Source organism: Heptranchias perlo, chromosome 1 (assembly GCF_035084215.1).
Source record: "Heptranchias perlo isolate sHepPer1 chromosome 1, sHepPer1.hap1, whole genome shotgun sequence".
NCBI classification, from domain to species: Eukaryota; Metazoa; Chordata; class Chondrichthyes; order Hexanchiformes; family Hexanchidae; genus Heptranchias; species Heptranchias perlo.
In genome coordinates, this window is record NC_090325.1 from 66122408 (window position 1) to 66141829 (window position 19422).

Below are 19422 nucleotides of genomic sequence, written 5' to 3' on the forward strand. Positions count from 1 at the left end.
GAATGTTACCAGGACTCCGAGAATTAAATTATGAGGAGAGATTACATAAACGAGGCTTGTATTCCCTGGAATATAGAAGGATAAGGAGTGATTTGATTCAGGTTTTTAGGATTTTGAAAGGAATTGATAGGGTAGATATGTAGGGTGTTTTGGGGTTGTTCTCACCCCATTGATCGGTGCAGATATCTGGTCCCCGGTCTAGCCAAGGAACACTTATACCTCACGGATCGGGGGTTCAGGAAAACGGGACTTATGCTAACACATTCGGTGATGGATCACGTAGCCGAATAGCACAGAGAACACACAAACTCGGCGTTTGAATTGAATTGGAATGTTGGTTTTATTATACCATGAACACGAAGAAAATAACGATTAAAACGGTCCTACACAGTACATTGAGTTGTACACACCCACTACAGTACTTTATCCCGCTAAACTAAGAGGTTAGTGGGGACCCTGGAGACATCTATCACACATATGTTGAGGCTCACCAATCCTTTGCACTTGCAGGTCTGGCTGACCGGTTCTCTCACGTAGGGTTCATTAGTTTCACTGGAAGCTGCTCTCCTCCCTGGAGAGCTCAGGTGAAAAAAAGAGCAGGAACTAAGAGGAAGAGAGAGAGAGCTGGTGAAGAGATAAGAAGCAAGAACCAGAGACAGCAAAAGCAAGAAAGCAAACCAAAAGAGAGAGGGGTTTCGAGCTTCCACTTATATACCCCTCTCTTACAATGGTCTTCGTCGTTAAATGAGGCACTTCTATGTCTGTTTAAACAGTTCTTACAAAGTCCTTAAGAGTCCTTGATGGCTTTTGATGGTCTCGGATCATGTTGCAATTGCTTCTCTCGATGGACCATTGTTCTTCGAATTCATTCCGATCGTCAAGCACTTGCCACATAAGGTTCCCTTTTCATCCCACGTCCTAGGTGTCGATTGGTTTTGCATCAGAACCGAGGCATGGCCCCGCCATGTCTGGAGCAGTTGCCTCTCTGAATGGCTGACTGCCTCTCGAATTAGTGCTGATTGTTGACCACCTGCCGTAGGTTTTGCACTAAAACAGAGACATGTCTGAAGCAGTAATTCTCCCACATTCCACTGTGTGTGTTGTTGATTCGTCTGGTGACCTCTCACCTATCCTTCCATCTTAGGATTTTGGTCAATGGCCAAAGTTTTACATATTCAGGGAAAAGGTGGAATTCCCAGAATTCTTACAGATAGAGAGAATTTTTTTCTGCTGGTGGGGGAGTCCAGGACAAGGGGACATAACCTTAAAATCAGAGCCAGGCCATTCAGGAGAGAAGATAGGAGACACTCCTTCACACAAAGGGTGGTAGAAGTGTGGATCTCTCTCCCACAAAAAGCAGTGGATGCTAGCTCAATTAATAATTTTAAATCTGAGATCAATAGATTTTTGCTGGCCAAGGGTATTATGGGATATGGAGCTAAGGCGGGTAAATGGAGTTGGGATACAGATCAGCCATGATCTCATTGAATGGTGGAACAGGCTCGAGGGGCTGAATGGCCTACTCCTGTTCCTATGTTCCTTTGTTTTGTACCTGTGCAGTTCTTTCAAGTGTCTGTTCACATTATAGTTCTGTATCTGAGTCAGCACTTTCCCCAGGCTCACTGAGTGCCTGCCAACTCACAGGGCAATGTAAATTCATCCAGGGGTTTTGTTGTTAAAAAAAAGACCTATCAATAATTCAATAAAATTCAGGAAAACAATCTTTACTTACATCAAAATATTAAATTATTACCATTGGTTAAATATATCTGCGTCTGAACTATTTCTTCGTTCATGTGGCTTTAACTGACTAAGAAAAAAGTTTTATGAATCTACAGAACATCCACGTTTCAAACTCTGCATGATAGCTGATGATTCCATTCTGGTTCAACAGGAAATAACTCTGTCCAGTGCATAATGAGCCATGCAGGAATGGAAGGTCCCAGCTTTGATGCCCAGCCTGTGTTGAGTCAGCTGACCTGGCAGTAAAGAAAGAAAGACTTGTATTTATATAACGCCTTTCACAACCTCAGAACGTATCAAAGCACTTTACAGCCATTTTTGAACTGTAGTCACTGTTGTAATATAGGAAACGTGGCAGACAATTTGCACACAGCAAGCTCCCACAAAAAGCAATGTGATAATGACCAGATCATCTTTTTTTTAGTGCTGTTGGGGTTTTGCATTCAGCCTCGGTGTCTCTCAGCAGGCGGGAGGGAGGCTGGAAGGTGGAATTGGCCAGTGTTCCGGTCCTTGATTTCTATCCAGTGACATGCTGGAAAGTTCATGTATGCAGACAACAGGTGAGAACAGGATCAGGTTTATGTTCCCTCCCAAACATAGTCAAACATGGTCAAATACACTGTGGAAACTCACCGCCTAGGGGTCATAACATAGAGAATGGCCATTTAGGTGAGGTATCGGATGGCAGATGGTGCCTATAGAATCATACTCCACCATGCGGTGATGGACTGGGGTTGACAATTGTAAACAATTTTACAACACCAAGTTATAGTCCAACAAATTTATTTTAAATTCCACAAGCTTTCGGAGGCTTCCTCCTTCCTCAGGTGAACACCGTTCACCTGAGGAAGGAGGAAGCCTCTGAAAGCTTGTGGAATTTAAAATAAATTTGTTGGACTATAACTTGGTGTTGTAAAATTGTTTACAATACTCCACCATGGAAGAGGAGGGGAGAGAACTTTGTGAAAAAGATATAGCTCAAAGACTTCCAAGCTGCTAAAGCAACTTCAGTAGCTAAAAAGAAAAGGCAATAAAGGGGTTGCATTTCGACAGGAGTTCTCTCGATTGCCATAACTTCAGTGGAAGATCCGTGAAAATCCAGAGAAATGGTGTAAACTTAGCTTACACCATTTCTCCAGGATTTCCGTGGATCTTCTGCCAAAGTTCTAACGGACAATCGAGATAATCCCCGCAGGAATTCAACCCCAATGTGCTTTAGTTTACTGCTGAATAGCCAGCTTTTAACAGGTGAGACCAATCTCCTTTTACAAAATGGTTCCGGGTTTGGAAAACCACAGCACTAACTAGTTTTCAAATAAAGAAACAAAACACAATTTTTAAAGTCAATTATCTAGCTAATACAGCTGTCTCTTTTTCCTTTCACGCTCACTGCCAAAACAAAGAAAAAAAACTGGTGTCTTTGCTCGTTTTACATGACCTGACCTCAGGCTGCCATTTTTGTGAGTTTTTGTGTCAGGAAGGAGTAAAGAAAAGAAAGAGAAAGGAAGGGGAAAAGCACTCTGAATGGGGAAATTCCTTTCTGTGCTGTTCTTGGACAGAAAGCAGCTAGCTGAGCCATGATTTGCAGCCATCAAGTAGATTCAACACAAAAGCTACAGAAAGAACCAGCACAAAAGCCACTGGTAGTAGATTGGCAGATCATTAGGGTCCATCTAAAGGAGGGTCAATATAGATGACAGGGTCAACCATGCGACGATGCCAAGGTTAGCATTACATACACATAACTTGTGGAAACATTGCACCAAAGGAAAATAGATTTATTGGTATTATTATTATTTGAATGTGGCACTAGTTCCTAAAAAAAACAAAATATATTAGGTAAATAATTGCAAATGTATTTTATGTTGTTGTTAATCTAACTTAATGTAGGCAAATAAGTCATGTAGGCGTTTGGTGAACTGGATAATCTCCCGTGGTCAGACACACATTGTTCTCTTGTCAACAACAGCCATCTCGAACTGGCCTCGCTGTCTGGAACTCGTCCAGGATAAACAAGTACCCTCCCTGATGGAGACTCTGCAGCCGCCCAGTATCGGGATACAGTCTAACTCTTGATATGCCAAACTATAGAATAAGAATTGTTTGATAAGCTATTTTAGATATCATTGATACCTTTAGTACATTTTCAAGAGGATCTGAAGGTTTTTTGACAATGAACATTATTATTTAATAATGGGAATGATTGAGGAAAATACATGAGGCATTATTTCTATTCCTTTAGAGAATCTTGTCCAGTGTAGCATATCGCTGTGACTGGACTGTCTGGGGTTAAGTAACACTTCCTAACCAAAACTCAAAGAGCGAAGCAAGAAATGTTGGCACAACTGCATGTAGAAACATACACAAACAAAGGAATCGGAGTCATGACACTATCAGCTTTTTGCAAGCATGGTCACTGATAATGCGGTTCTTAACACTCCAGCTATAAAAGGAGAGGATTACTGTGTTATATAAAACAATCCTGTATTATATAGTTGGTACTTAATGGATTTAAAAATGTCTATAAAGAAAGTCCTACTGAATGTGACACTCCCTCTCTTATGAAGTGAGTGTTCCAATCATGGGTATCTAGTTGTTCTGATTAAACAGAATACATTAATAAGTTCATTATATTTTTGGTTTAAATGTTAATCATCTTAATGCACATCACAATTCTTTGGTGTAGAGTGCTGCAGTGTGACTACTGGGTGAACCATGACACACATTGTCTACCTTTTCCCTCCTCTACACATAATGTGAATGCTTTATTGGATAACCTAATCTCTATTGCAATACAAAACTTCTCAGACTGAAATGGAATCTAGTCATGTGATCCCTTAATCCAAAGCAAAGTCATGTCAGATACAATGGTTCAGTGTGCCAGTCTGCACTGGGCACCTACCGAATAACATAGTACAGAATAAAAACATCAAATCGTGCTGTACAACAAAATAATTCACCAGTAAATGTTGCTCATTTATAATATTTCTATTACTTGCCTACACCAAAGTCAATAATGTCGGATATAAAACTGGGACAAGTCTAATATGCAGTTAGGATTGACTGCGATAGTATAGGTCAGTTATACTACACAGTTTGTGTCAATGGAAATGGTTTTGTCTCCACATTCACACAACCCATACACTGCAGTTCTGCTGCAAAAATGCCCAAATCTAATTTAGGTAAGAGAATGTAAGACCACCTCCAGAATTTAGTCTCTCACTGCTTTGAGGTTATTGTAAAATAATTGCAATAGATGCAAAGTGCAGATCCACGAGACTGCCTGAGAATTAAATTTATAATCATTACAGTGTTCACAAAGAGTTGACTGTTCTGTTGGGTCATTGTTAACATTAAAATTTAACTGGCATCCAGGTAAAGGTGAGTGGAGCTCTGTTCACATGTGGATTGATGCGTGCAAACAACTCCCTTTTCCCTAATCAGAAGGTATATACAGCCAGCAGTATAACTTAGGTCTGCTGGCCCCATGTTGCTCTAAGTAGCTCTATAGGTCTCAAGCTGATACCTGCAGTATAATGGAAACCTGAGAATACTGCCTTCCTTGAATAGATATAGCATCATTTACTGACAAACTGTAAGTAAAACTTTGCATCACCTTTTCCTAAAATAGTAAACAGTAGTTTCCTTTCTGAAGTTTTTTTATTAATGTCTAAAACAGAATGAAATCCATTAAATGCAATTTTCTAAGTAAACTAATAATGAAGCTAATAGCTTTAGACAGTTCAAAGAACTTTAATTAAGTAACTTTCAGAGTCCTCTGTTGTATTAAATGACAACAAACATGAAAGCAATGCTAATTGCTACTTTTACGGCACATGGTCTTTCATGAACAATGTGAAATAAAACATTTTTCATTATTAAAGTTAAGAAAACAAATTACCCATGACTTTTCCTCCTAAGTTGAAAACCTGTAGAATGTGAGGACTGTTGTCACATTATTGCTGTGAATCTGTCATAACGTACTAATCACTTATAGCGACTGGAGACTCTCTTTAAGTGCAGAGGTTCAAATAAAGATACCTTGTCAGATCTGACAAAACTCAGTTTTTGATTTTTCATCACCGCTGTATAACATGAGGCCAGGTATTGTGTATAAGCATTCTTTACAAGTGAAAATAATTGCTTATTTAATATACGATTACAAGTGGCATTGTATAAATCATTGCTGTAGCATGTTTTATGGGCGATTTCGATTTGCTTTCAGCACTGCCAATAACAACTTTATGGAAACAAATCTGAACAGGTACTGGAATCCCTGAAGCGATCAGTCTTCCAACCTTAAAACTTGTCTTGCGATTTGACTCCTCCTCCAAAGTGTCTATAGTCTAGTTCCTAACATACAGCTCCCAACTTAATACCCTGTTCATACACAGTTACACATGACCAGATCTGATGCAACATTACATCTAAACAGAGATCGACATATTCCTAACAAGATGTAATCAATTGTAAATACCTTCCTACTTATATAAATTACACACAGTTTATGGGTTATAGTCATCCATTTTTATGGGCTCACAATTCCGGACCTTTGTTATAGGGGTATGACATCTGGAGAAGCAAAAACCTGCCTAATATCCTATGGCTGAAGTAGAAACAACAGTATAAGTTTAAAATTGTATCTTCATTTACATCTAGTTTCTCCTAGAAGGTACTGCATGGAACCAGAAGCTGCCTTTCTGCTCAATCTACAAGTCAAAAATGCCTTATGGCATTTTTCTCCCACTTATAACATCCCTTGGTATTTTGGACTAGTATAATGACCACTAAAAGGCTCGTAAATCATTTTGTCTATAGTAAATCAAACCCGTCCACTCTTGAGTTAAGCCAGTAATTCTGGAACACTTCATGATGGAACAGATCCTAAGGTGGCAATAGTATACCTCACAAGTAATCTGAAAGAAAATGTTGCCTGGTTGCACAGCTTTAAAAAGAGTGCATTAGTTAAATGAGTTCATGATATTTTAGTTGACAAGTGTTAACCACAGTGTTGCTACTGGTATAACAGTGGTATCAGTTTGTGATTGAATGATACTGTTGGCTCCACATTACTCTCTGACTAGGTAAAATGGAGCTCTCTGCATATCAGAAAATATCAAATATGAGCGTTAACAAGTTCTAAGGTTGCCCAATGGGTACTGCAGCCTGTGCAAAGCTAACACAAAGTAATACTACATCCTTGAGATAGTCTGAATTTGATTTGGGTGACTTTGCAGCTAAATTATGCTACACAACGTCTGCATTGATGCAAGGCCAGAACCGCATCACTGCAAGCTGCATAGTACAACTGACCTACAAGTTGTCACTAATAAATCCAATGAGGAATTCAGGGGAAATTTCTTTACTCAGAGAGTGGTTAGAATGTGGAACTTGCTACCACATGGAGTAGTTGAGGCTAATAGCTTAGATGCATTTAAGGGGAAACTAGATAAGGACATGAGGGAGAAAGGAATAGAAGGATATGTTGATAGAGTGAGGTGAAGTAAGGTGGAAGGAGGCTCGTGTGGAGCATAAACACGGGCATGGACCTGTTGGGCCAAATAGCCTATTTCTGTGCTGTAAAGACTATGTAATTCTATGTGTTACACTACATTCTTATAGGTAGTCTATGAGCACCTCTAAGTGACATTTCTACAGTGATTAAAGTGAAACTTCATTGCTGACCTTTATCTAATTAGCTTTTCTAAGAGCTCCAGACTTGTCACTCATTTGGTACATTGCAAGGGCTTAAGCAAACACCCGGAGTGGGAATAAAGGCCTTTCACAGATATGACTCATTTATTTTGATTTCTCAGTGCATTTGTAGTTATTCATTTGTCCTTTAATGTCTGAAAGATCATAAATCCTTTGTCTCTACTGGTACTGGCTCTCTTCAGCTCAAGACTGACCTGATTCCATCGGTTCTTTTATTAGCATCTTTCTGGGAAAATAGGTTCACTCATTAATAACCTTGTTAGTGAGAAAAAGAGGGGATGGGTTGATTCTGGCCTGAGTTTACTCTTTACAATATTAGCAGCTTTAAAAAAGATAAGTCTGAATGTAGTTAGACACTAATGAAATAACTGACACTATTTCTATACCAAGGAAGAATTGAGAAAAAAGTAACTTCAGCCTTCTGAGTTTCCTTGGCAACTGTCAAAATACATATCATCGAATGTTTACGAAACTGAAAAAAAAATTTAAAAAAGAAGACTATGAATGCTAGAAATCTGAAGCAAAAATCTGAAAGTGAATCTCACCAAAATGTTAACTTGTCTTTTCTCTTTTCAGATGCTAACTAATTTGCCTTATATTTCCAACATTTTCTGGTAGTCTATGAATTATGAGTTATGAATATTGTAGACTGGAATTAAGAGAATACCATGAACTAGATTAAATCCATATTCACAATATTCTCTGAATAAATTATGGGGGGGAGAAAAGATTCAACAAGGGCCATTTTCGGGCGGGGGTAGCATGATGTGTTATTACCCCACACCCGATGGCCCCTATGCAGGCAGCATGTGAATTTCGAGCTGCCTGCTACTTACCATGATATCTCCATGCAGCCAGCGCTACCCGCGCTGCTGAGAGGCTGCACGGAGAATGAGGAAGTTGGAAATGGGACATTCTCAGCGCACGTCATCAGCAGCCTGCACCTCTTAAAGGTGCAGCTGCACATTTTAAATGGAATGTGCACAGCCCACTAGGAGGAGGGAAAGATGGCCGCAAGGATGGTAGGACCAGCACGAGAAAGGGCCCTACGCTTTTCCGATGATGCACTGCAGGCCCTGGTGGAAGGGGTGGATGAAAGGAGGGCCAATATGTCCCCGCAGGATGGCAGGAGACCCTCCAGACTGCAGTCCGCAGGCATTGGCAGGCTGTGGTGCAGGAAATGAACGCCAGGAGCATGGCACCACGCATGTGGGTGCAGTGCCGAAAGAAGTTCAATGATTTGACACGAGTGGTCAAGGTGAGTAAATGCAAGTGTCAAGTGGCACGTCCTACCAACTGCACCACTGCTCCACACACAACACCTCCCGTCACCCACCCACCAACAAATCACTGCCCATCCATACGCAATGCTGCATTCGGCATGCTGCATCTCACCCGCACATAGTACCACACTTACAGGACACACAGCCACCACTCACAGGTCACACACACTGGCAGCTATTCGACCACAACAGGAATATCACCCACACACCTTGCAGGATACTCACTGACACACTGTCCTCTGTCTTGAAGGAGAAGGTGGCGCATAACAGCCAGAAGCAGGAGGGACCTGAGGGTGGACGGGAACGCTTACACGTCCTCACCCCCCTAGAGGAGACAATGCTTTGGATCATCGGGTGGGCCATCGTTGCAGCTGTGAGAACATGCCTCGCTGGAGGTCCCAATGAAGTGGGTCTCTGCATATCTGTGCTCCTTCTCTTTTCCCATATCTCCCTCCACCCATAATCTTTTCCGACTCACGTACTGCACATGCTGCCAGCACATACGTCTTACTTGCTCCTCTCTTCACTCCACAACTCAACCTGTTTCCCTTTGTCATTGCAGATACCCAACAAGACATGGCGGCACCGTCCGGGGAGGAGGAGGAGGTCACTGAAGCCACACCGTCACTCGATCTGACACTTGCTTCCACCAGCTCAGATTCTGACACTGCGCATCCTTTCCAGCTAGGTTAGAGGAGGGATCTGCACGTGGTGAGACACCGAGCACAAGTGCGCAGGAGCCGGGGCGGAGGGAACGGATACCACAGGTGCCAGCTCGCCGGAGGGTGAGGTCACTCACTAGTTCTGCAGAGGAGTCAGATGAGGACTTCGATGGGCCAGGCTACAGAAAACAGCTGATGGGTGTACACCAACAAATGCTTGGGGCACTGGAAAGCCTGCCAGAAAGCCTGCTCATAATGAGAAGGGGCATGGAGGAGTCCAGCTCCAACTTGGCACAGGGCTTTGCGCAGAGCTTGAAGCCCATTCTTTCCAACATGGAACGGGTGGTCACCTCCATCAGCGCACCTGTGGAACCCACCATGATGCAGCGTCTGATGGCCGATGTAGTGGCTTCCATTGCAGCACAAACCGATGTCATCTACTGCAATGGAAGCTCAGGCTGCTGCTATTGTGGCTCTGGGGACCACTGTGGAACTGGGCTTCCAGAGCATCACAGTACTCTGGCAAGCCGTTCTCCAGCTGATCACCAGGATTGCGGAGGCGCCGCCCCGGGACAGTGGCAGTGGTGCCATGGCAGTGGGACCTGCTGTCCTCTCTCAGGACGACAGCATTCCTGCTTCCACTCCTGCCACTCCATCAGTGCCCCTGTTGTTGCCTGTCAGCCAGCCAGGACAGACTGCTGTACCTCATGCTGAGATGGTGCAGTCTGAAGCTGGCCCAGAGCTGCTCGAGGTCATCCTCCAAGGCCATCTGCATGTTCCTCCATTGAAGGTCAGCAGCCTTCCACCACTCATGCTCCAGCCACTGGGGAAGCACTAGGATAGGTAAAGGCACACGAGCAACAGGCACTAAGGCAATGCACAAGCATGAATAGTTCTGTTATGTTTGCATAATTTCATTTATTCATTGATAAACATGATCTTGAATTTGCATTTGGTGGTGGTTTTTATTTATGCGATGGGCTGAGAGGGAAACCAATATACAATCAGATGGAGGGTGATTTTTTTTTTATTCGTTCATGGGATTTGGGCGTCGCTGGCAAGGCCAGCATTTATTGCCCATCCCTAATTGCCCTTGAGAAGGTGGTGGTGAGCCGCCTTCTTGAACCGCTGCAGTCCGTGTGGTGAAGGTTCTCCCAAGGTGCTGTTAGGAAGGGAGTTCCAAGATTTTGACCCAGCGATGATGAAGGAACGGCGATATATTTCCAAGACAGGATGGTGTGTGACTTGGAGGGTACATGCAGGTGGTGTCGTTCCCATGTGCCTGCTGCCCTTGTTCTTCTAGGTGGTAGAGGTTGCGGGTTTGGGAGGTGCTGTCGAAGATTTGATTGTCTTGTGGGAGTGGAAAGGTGGGGAGTGTAGGACTGCTGCTGAGTTTGGGGATGTAGTTGACATTATTGATAGCGTGCACAGATCAGGCGAGCATGCAGAGCCCTTGCAGACAAGGCATGTGGTCGCTGTTGCACCCTTGCATCTTCCTCCACTTCCTCTTCCGGCTCCTCCATCTCCTCCTCATCCTCAGCCTCTTCCTTCTCTTCCTCCTCAGCCTCCTCTTCCTCCACCTCTGGCTCAGGGTCTTCTCCGATCATTGGTGGTAAGGGCTGGTCCCTCATGATGGCGAGGTTGTGCAGCAACCACAAATCTGCCCACCCACTCAGGGGAGTGGTGCAGGGCTCCTCCAGACTGGTCCAGGCAGTGGAAGCGTTGTTTGAGGAGGCCTATGGTGTGCTCAACGACTTTGCGCATGGCAGCATGGCTCTGATTATAGGCCTGCTGTGCACGTGTGCGTGGGTTCCTGACCGGAGTCATGAGCCACGATGTGAGGGGATAGCCCTTGTCACCCAGTAGCCGACCTTTGACTTGCTGAGGCGGGTGAATGGTAGCTGGCACGTTGGACTGCCGCATGATGAAGCCGTCGTGACTGCTCCCTGGGTAGCGGGCATTGACCTCCAAGATCCGATGCCTGTGGTCACACACCAGCTGCACATTGAGGGAGTGGAAGCCCTTTCGGTTGACGAAGATGGCCGAGTTGATGTGCGGGGCATGCAGGGCAATGTGCATGCAGTCAATGGCACCCTGCACCATGGGGAAGCCAACAATGCGGGCGAACCCCCATGCTCGCTCGTTCTGCTTGTCTCTGTGGAGGGGGAAGGTGATGAACCTGTTCCTCATCTGGTACAGTTCATCTGTGTCCTCCCTATGCAAATTATGCAGTAGTGCACTGCATACTGCGAAATGTTGCACATGTCGCCAGCAGAGGCCTGAAATGCTCCTGAGCCGTAGAAATTCAGCACCACGATGACCTTCACAGCCGCGGGCAATGGTGTCCTTGCCCTGCTCTGAGGCTGCAGTTGTGGCCGCACCAGTTGACAGATCTCGGTCGCGTCTTCCTTAGTGAACCTCAGGCGTCGGATGCAATCCTCCTCGGTCACGTTGAGGTAAGACAATTGGTCCCGGAGGGCCCTCATTGGGTAGGGCCTCCTGCTCAGTGCCCTGCTCCTCCTCCTCCTCCCTCTCCTCGCAGCTTGACCTGCTGGGCGTGTCCTCTCTGCATGCTCCCAGTCATGCTCAATGCCCAGCGGGAGCCCTAGCAGACCGCCCATTGTTGGCAGGAATGTTGTTCAACCACGATTGTAACTTTCCGACCCATAAGGCAGTACCTGCCAAACCACTCTCAAATGTACTCTAGGAACTCTCAGTAAGTATAGGGAGCTTCAAAAATACTTCCTATTCCACCAGCCGCTAGAAGCAATAATCCAGCAACTAACCTGCAACACTTGCATGGTCCCTTTAAATAGCGCTGGTGGGGGGTCCTCCAGACACTCTAAGACATGTTCAGATGGTCGGGGTTAAGACCGTGCGTTGAGTTGAGCGTTAAGGTCCAAAATGGTGTCTATCATTTCAAATCAGCAATGCTCACCGATTGCACACATTTTCTCCCTACTTTACATGCTTCCGGCATTCGGTATTTGCACATGCGCTAACTCCTATACCAAGATGGCACCCGGCGCACATCACGCTGGAAATGTGCGTGCGCAGCCAAGACGTCATCTTGGTTGTTAGAGAGGCCGCGAAGCGCAGAAACAATGGGCGCTACACAGCCCCACTTAGTGCCCTATATATTAAAAATACAAACATACGAAAATGCAAATTAAGAGCAGAAGAAGGCCATTCGGCCCCCGAGCCTGCTCTGCCATTTGTTAAGATCATGGCTGATCTGATTGCAACCTCAACTCTACTTTCCCGTCTACCTACTATAACCATTGACTCCCTTGTTAATCAGGAATCTGTCTGACTCAGCCTTAAAAATATTCAATGACCCTGCCTCCACCGCTCTCTGGGGAAGGAATATCTATCCTTTCTAGTCCCCTCAGGATCTTATATGTTTCAATAAGATCATCTCTCATTCTTCTAAACTCCAATATATACATGCCCAACTTGTCCAACCTTTCCTCATAAGATAACCCCCTCATCCCAGGAATCAGTCGAGTGAACCACCTCGAAAGCAATTATGTCCTTTCTTAAATTTTTTTAAATTTTTTTATTCGTTCACGGGAAGTGGGCGTCGCTGGCGAGGCCAGCATTTATTGCCCATCCCTAATTGCCCTTGAGAAGGTGGTGGTGAGCCGCCTTCTTGAACCGCTGCAGTCCGTGTGGTGACGGTTCTCCCACAGTGCTGTAAGGAAGGGAGTTCCAGGATTTTGACCCAGCGACAATGAAGGAACGGCGATATATTTCCAAGTCGGGATGGTGTGTGACTTGGAGGGGAACGTGCAGGTGGTGTTCTTCCCATGTACCTGCTGCTCTTGTCCTTCTAGGTGGTAGAGGTCGCGGGTTTGGGAGGTGCTGTCGAAGAAGCCTTGGCGAGTTGCTGCAGTGCATCCTGTGGATGGTGCACACTGCAACCACAGTGCGCCGGTGGTGAAGGGAGTGAATGTTTAGGGTGGTGGATGGGGTGCCAATCAAGCGGGCTGCTTTATCTTGGATGGTGTCGAGCTTCTTGAGTGTTGTTGGAGCTGCACTCATCCAGGCAAGTGGAGAGTATTCCATCACACTCCTGACTTGTGCCTTGTAGATGGTGGAAAGGCTTTGGGGAGTCAGGAGGTGAGTCACTCGCCGCAGAATACCCAGCCTCTGACCTGATCTCTCGTAGCCACAGTATTTATATGGCTGGTCCAGTTAAGTTTCTGGTCAATGGTGACCCCCAGGATGTTGATGGTGGGGGATTCGGCGATGGTAATGCCGTTGAATGTCAAGGGGAGGTGGTTAGACTCTCTCTTGTTGGAGATGGTCATTGCCTGGCACTTGTCTGGCGCGAATGTTACTTGCCACTTATGAGCCCAAGCCTGGATGTTGTCCAGGTCTTGCTGCATGCGGGCTCGGACTGCTTCATTATTTGAGGGGTTGCGAATGGAACTGAACACTGTGCAGTCATCAGCGAACATCCCCATTTCTGACCTTATGATGGAGGGAAGGTCATTGATGAAGCAGCTGAAGATGGTTGGGCCTAGGACACTGCCCTGAGGAACTCCTGCAGCAATGTCCTGGGGCTGAGATGATTGGCCTCCAACAACCACTACCATCTTCCTTTGTGCTAGGTATGACTCCAGCCACTGGAGAGTTTTCCCCCTGATTCCCATTGACTTCAATTTTACTAGGGCTCCTTGGTGCCGCACTCGGTCAAATGCTGCCTTGATGTCAAGGGCAGTCACTCTCACCTCACCTCTGGAATTCAGCTCTTTTGTCCATGTTTGGACCAAGGCTGTAATGAGGTCTGGAGCCGAGTGGTCCTGGCGGAACCCAAACTGAGCATCAGTGAGCAGGTTATTGGTGAGTAAGTGCCGCTTGATAGCACTGTCGACGACACCTTCCATCACTTTGCTGATGATTGAGAGTAGACTGATGGGGCGGTAATTGGCCGGATTGGATTTGTCCTGCTTTTTGTGGACAGGACATACCTGGGCAATTTTCCACATTGTCGGGTAGATGCCAGTGTTGTAGCTGTACTGGAACAGCTTGGCTAGAGGCGCAGCTAGTTCTGGAGCACAAGTCTTCAGCACTACAGCTGGGATGTTGTCGGGGCCCATAGCTTTTGCTGTATCCAGTGCACTCAGCCGTTTCTTGATATCACGAGGAGTGAATCGAATTGGCCGAAGACTGGCTTCCGTGATGATGGGGATATCGGGAGGAGGCCGAGATGGATCATCCACTCCGCACTTCTGGCTGAAGATGGTTGCAAATGCTTCAGCCTTGTCTTTTGCACTCACGTGCTGGACTCCGCCATCATTGAGGATGGGGATGTTTGCAGAGCCTCCTCCTCCCGTTAGTTGTTTAATTGTCCACCACCATTCACGACTGGATGTGGCAGGACTGCAGAGCTTTGATCTGATCCGTTGGTTGTGGAATCGCTTAGCTCTGTCTATAGCATGTTGCTTCCGCTGTTTAGCATGCATGTAGTCCTGAGTTGTAGCTTCACCAGGTTGGCACCTCATTTTTAGGTACGCCTGGTGCTGCTCCTGGCATGCTCTTCTACACTCCTCCTTGACCCAGGGTTGATCCCCTGGCTTGTTGGTAATGGTAGAGTGAGGAATATGCCGGGCCATGAGGTTACAGATTGTGCTGGAATACAATTCTGCTGCTGCTGATGGCCCACAGCGCCTCATGGATGCCCAGTTTTGAGCTGCTAGATCTGTTCTGAATCTATCCCATTTAGCACGGTGGTAGTGCCACACAACACGTTGGATGGTGTCCTCAGTGCGAAGACGGGACTTCATCTCCACGAGGACTGTGCGGTGGTCACTCCTACCAATACTGTCATGGACAGATGCATTTGCGACAGGTAGATTGGTGAGGACGAGGTCAAGTAAGTTTTTCCCTCGTGTTGGTTCGCTCACCACCTGCTGCAGGCCCAGTCCAGCAGCTATGTCCTTCAGGACTCGGCCAGCTCGGTCAGTAGTGGTGCTACCGAGCCACTCTTGGTGATGGACATTGAAGTCCCCCACCCAGAGTACATTTTGTGCCCTTGCTACCCTCAGTGCTTCCTCCAAGTGGTGCTCAACATGGAGGAGGACTGATTCATCAGCTGAGGGAGGACGGTAGGTGGTAATCAGCAGGAGGTTTCCTTGCCCATGTTTGACCTGATGACATGAGATTTCATGGGGTCCAGAGTCAATGTTGAGGACTCCCAGGGCCACTCCCTCCTGACTGTATATCACTGTACCGCCACCTCTGGTGGGTCTGTCCTGCCGGTGGGACAGGACATACCCAGGGATGGTGATGGAAGAGTCTGGGACGTTGGCTGAAAGATATGATTCTGTGAGTATGGCTATGTCAGGCTGTTGCTTGACTAGTCTGTGGGACAGCTCTCCCAATTTTGGCACAAGTCCCCAGATGTTAGTCAGGAGGACCTTGCGGGGTCGACTGGGCTTGGTGTTTTGCCGTTGTCGTGTCCGGTGCCGAGTGGTCCGATGCCGGGTGGTCCGTCCGGTTTTATTCTTATTATGACTTTTCGTAGCGAGATTTTACAACTGAGTGGCTTGCTAGGCCATTTCAGAGGGCAATTAAGAATCAACCACATTGCTGTGGGTCTGGAGTCACATATCGGCCAGACCGGGTAAGGACGGCAGGTTTCCTTCCCTAAAGGACATTAGTGAACCAGATGGGTTTTTACGACAATCCGGTAGTTTCATGGCCATCATTACTGATACTAGTATTTTAATTCCAGATTTTTATTTAATTAATTGAATTTAATTAATTAATTGAATTTAAATTCACCAGCTGCCGTGGCGGGATTTGAACTCATGACTCTGGATTTTAGTCCAGGTCTTTGGATTACTGGTCCAGTAACATAACCACTATGCTACCAAAACTAGATGTGGTCTCACCAATGCCCTGTACAACTGTAGCAAAACATCTCTACTTTTATATTCCATTCCCCTTGCAATAAATGACAACATTCCATTTGCCTTCCTAATCACTTGCTGTACCTGCATACTAACTTTTTGTGATTCATGTACTAGGACACCCAGATCCCTCTGTACCTCAGGGTTCTGCAATCTCTATTCATTTAAATAATATACTGCTTTTCTATTCCTCCTGCCAAAGTGGACAAGTTCACATTTTCCCACATTATACTCCATCCGCCAAACTTTGCCCATCCACTTAACCTATCTATATCCTTTTGCAGACTCCTTATGTCCTCTTCACATCTTACTTTCCTACCTACCTTTGTGTCATCAGCAAATTTAGCAACCATACATTTGGTCCCTTCATCCAAGTCATTGATATAGATTGTAAATAGTTGAGGCCCCATCACTGATCCCTGTGGCACTCCATTCGTTACATCTTGCCAACCTGAAAATGACCCATTTATGCCTACTCTCTGTTTCCTGTTTGCTAACTAATCTTTTTGCATGCTAATATGTTACCCCCAATACCATAAGCTCTTATTTTGTGTAGTAGCACCTTCTCAAAAGCCTTCTGGAAATCCAAGTACACCACATCCACAATCAATCTGGTTTAAACATTGCAATAAAATGTCCTTTATCCACATTGCTTGTTACTTCCTCAAAGAACTCTAATAAATTAGTCAAACACGATTTCCCTTTCACAAAGCCATGTTGACTCTGCCTGATTGCATTGGTACTTTTTTTTGCTTGAAATACAATGGGGGTAATTTTGAATTTTGGCAATAGTGTAAAACAGGCGATATTGGCTCAGCCAACTGTTAATTATTTCTCCTGATTTTCCTTTTCATTGACTCCAATGTAAACAAAATTCAGGAGATGTGTATAACGGGTGGTCGAGCTGATATCGCACATTTTACACAATTACTGTTTGAGAGTTAAAATTCAACTATTCTAGTTATTTTGCTACAGGAATTGTATTATACATTTAAGCCATAATTAACACTTTTCTGAATTAAAAAATTGCTGAAAGGGAAATCATTTGATATAGGTATGCAAACATTCAGTTAAAGGAATAACTCCAGGTGTCATGGAGTCCAGAGACTTTATTTTTCAATTGTCATTGCTGGTAGCGGTAGTACAGAAATCGGGCAGACAACCTGATCACTGCATCTCCACCCAGAATACAGTACATCTGCACTCCATTATTGGTGGGTGGGGGGGAGTTCTAATACGGGTGGATGAAGCTCTCACCGAAAACAACCAAGAGCTTTGTTATGATATTGAAATAATTCTTATTGCTATCCAGATTAGCACATGTTCAATTTCCCATGATTCTCGCTGGGATAAGCTGCAGGTTAGTTTCACTGATACAAAATGGGCCTTGCTGGGAGGTCACTGACGGGAAGTTAGCATTTAAAGGCAGACTGTACTTTGAGTGCGGATTTGTGCTACAGAGTATTTTCGCTGCACATTTTATGCCAGGTCAAATTTCTAGGTTTTGGCTGTGATCACCAGTAGTTTACACCAAGGGCATTCCAGTGGGAATGCCATTATTTTTGTGTGATTTGGAGGAAGAACAGAAGAAAGGTGGAATGCCAGTAAGATGCTGGTAAGATTATGAAGGAGAATCTTCTCTTCAGGGCAGAGTTTCGGCTGGGCAGGATTTCTGTCCACCCCTCCGTATCCGCAAAATGGATTGGGACTCATTCCGTTTGCACGATGGACTCCCATCAGGGTTTCCACCATCAAAAAGCAGCCTGCCAGTATGAACGAGGATTCTCCAGTGATCAAAGAAGTACGTGTAGAGGTAGCAAGGGGCAGAGGCGTCCTGAAGATTAGAAGGAAGGCTCCCTCTGAAGCCCTCAGCTGAAATCAAGGCCTACAACAGATATGTCTGGGGCTGACTGGAGTGAGAGGAGATCGCTACAAGTCCCATTCCCTCTATTGGGGAAACTCATGCCCTTTACTGCCAGTTCCTGAGACGAACCGCTACCCTCCACGTGGCAGCCCCGGGAGACAGCCGTAACTGGGATGGAAAGGAGGGAAATCCACTGGGGACCTGGGCTCCACAGCCCCCCCCCACCGTTTGAATGTGGTGGCGGGGAAGGGGTAATCAGCAGGGCAGGGAAAGATAAATCTCAGTTGGGACAAGGATGTGACTGCAGACCTGACTGCCCAAATTATCCAACATTTCTGGGCAGGGTTGCAGAGGAGAATTCCTCCTCTATACGTGGGACGGACTGCCCACAACTCCCATATCTACAGGCAGTCGTACTTCTACCTTGGAATGGCGGAGCACAACTGTCTTTGCGGCTGCATCTTACACAAAAGGCAGTGATGGAGTTGTGCCAGCTCTTGGAAACTGACCTCCAACCAACCTCTACCAGAGGGACAGCACTGTCAGTGCTGGTCAAGGTCACCATGGTCCTAAACTTTTAAGCTTCTGTGTTATTCCATGCTGCCACAGGAGAAATCATTCCACCTGCAGTTTGCAGATGTATCAAGCATGTGACTGATGCATTGTTCAACATGGCAAACAATTTAATGACTTTCCCCATAGATAACTGGCAGAAAAATGAGGAGGTGCTGCATTTTTTTCAAGTGGCAAGATTAATCAAAGTCCAGGGCATTATTGTGGCACATATATGGCCGCACAGGCTCCTGCATACAAATCCTTTCCTTTTGTGAACAGCAAGGGCTGCAACTTCATAAATATCTAGGCTGTATGGGGATCATGCAACAGAATGTCTGCTCCCCACGCAGCATTCATTACACCTTCATTTTAAGCCAGTCCATGGTGCCAGGATTATTTCCGTCACAAAGTGTGCAAGGCCGACTCCTTGGAGATCAAAATTATCTTCTTGAGTACTGGGTCATGACATCTCTGAGACAGACATGAACAAGCAGCAGAGAACAGATGCAAGGCACACGCAGCCACCAGGATCAACATCAAACAAACAACAGGATCTTTAAAACAGTGCTTCAGATTCTCTGGGCAGACCTGGGTCATTTTATAAATCATTCCTGCCATGATCTTCAAGATCCCAGCATGTTGAAACCAGAGGTAAATGTTCCTGAGGAAGGAGGAAGCCT

The 19422-nt window shown here is 45.4% G+C and overlaps 1 long non-coding RNA gene across 1 annotated transcript in view; it reads right to left on the bottom strand.

Moving 5' to 3' along the window:
* Positions 1 to 321: 321 nt before the first annotated feature.
* The window catches only part of LOC137330880 (uncharacterized), a 41595-nt gene continuing 22494 nt past the window's right edge, over positions 322 to 19422 (bottom strand). Inside the window, exon 2 of the long non-coding RNA XR_010965340.1 lies at positions 322 to 1979. This is a non-coding gene — a long non-coding RNA (uncharacterized lncRNA). The remainder of the gene's footprint in view (positions 1980 to 19422) is intronic.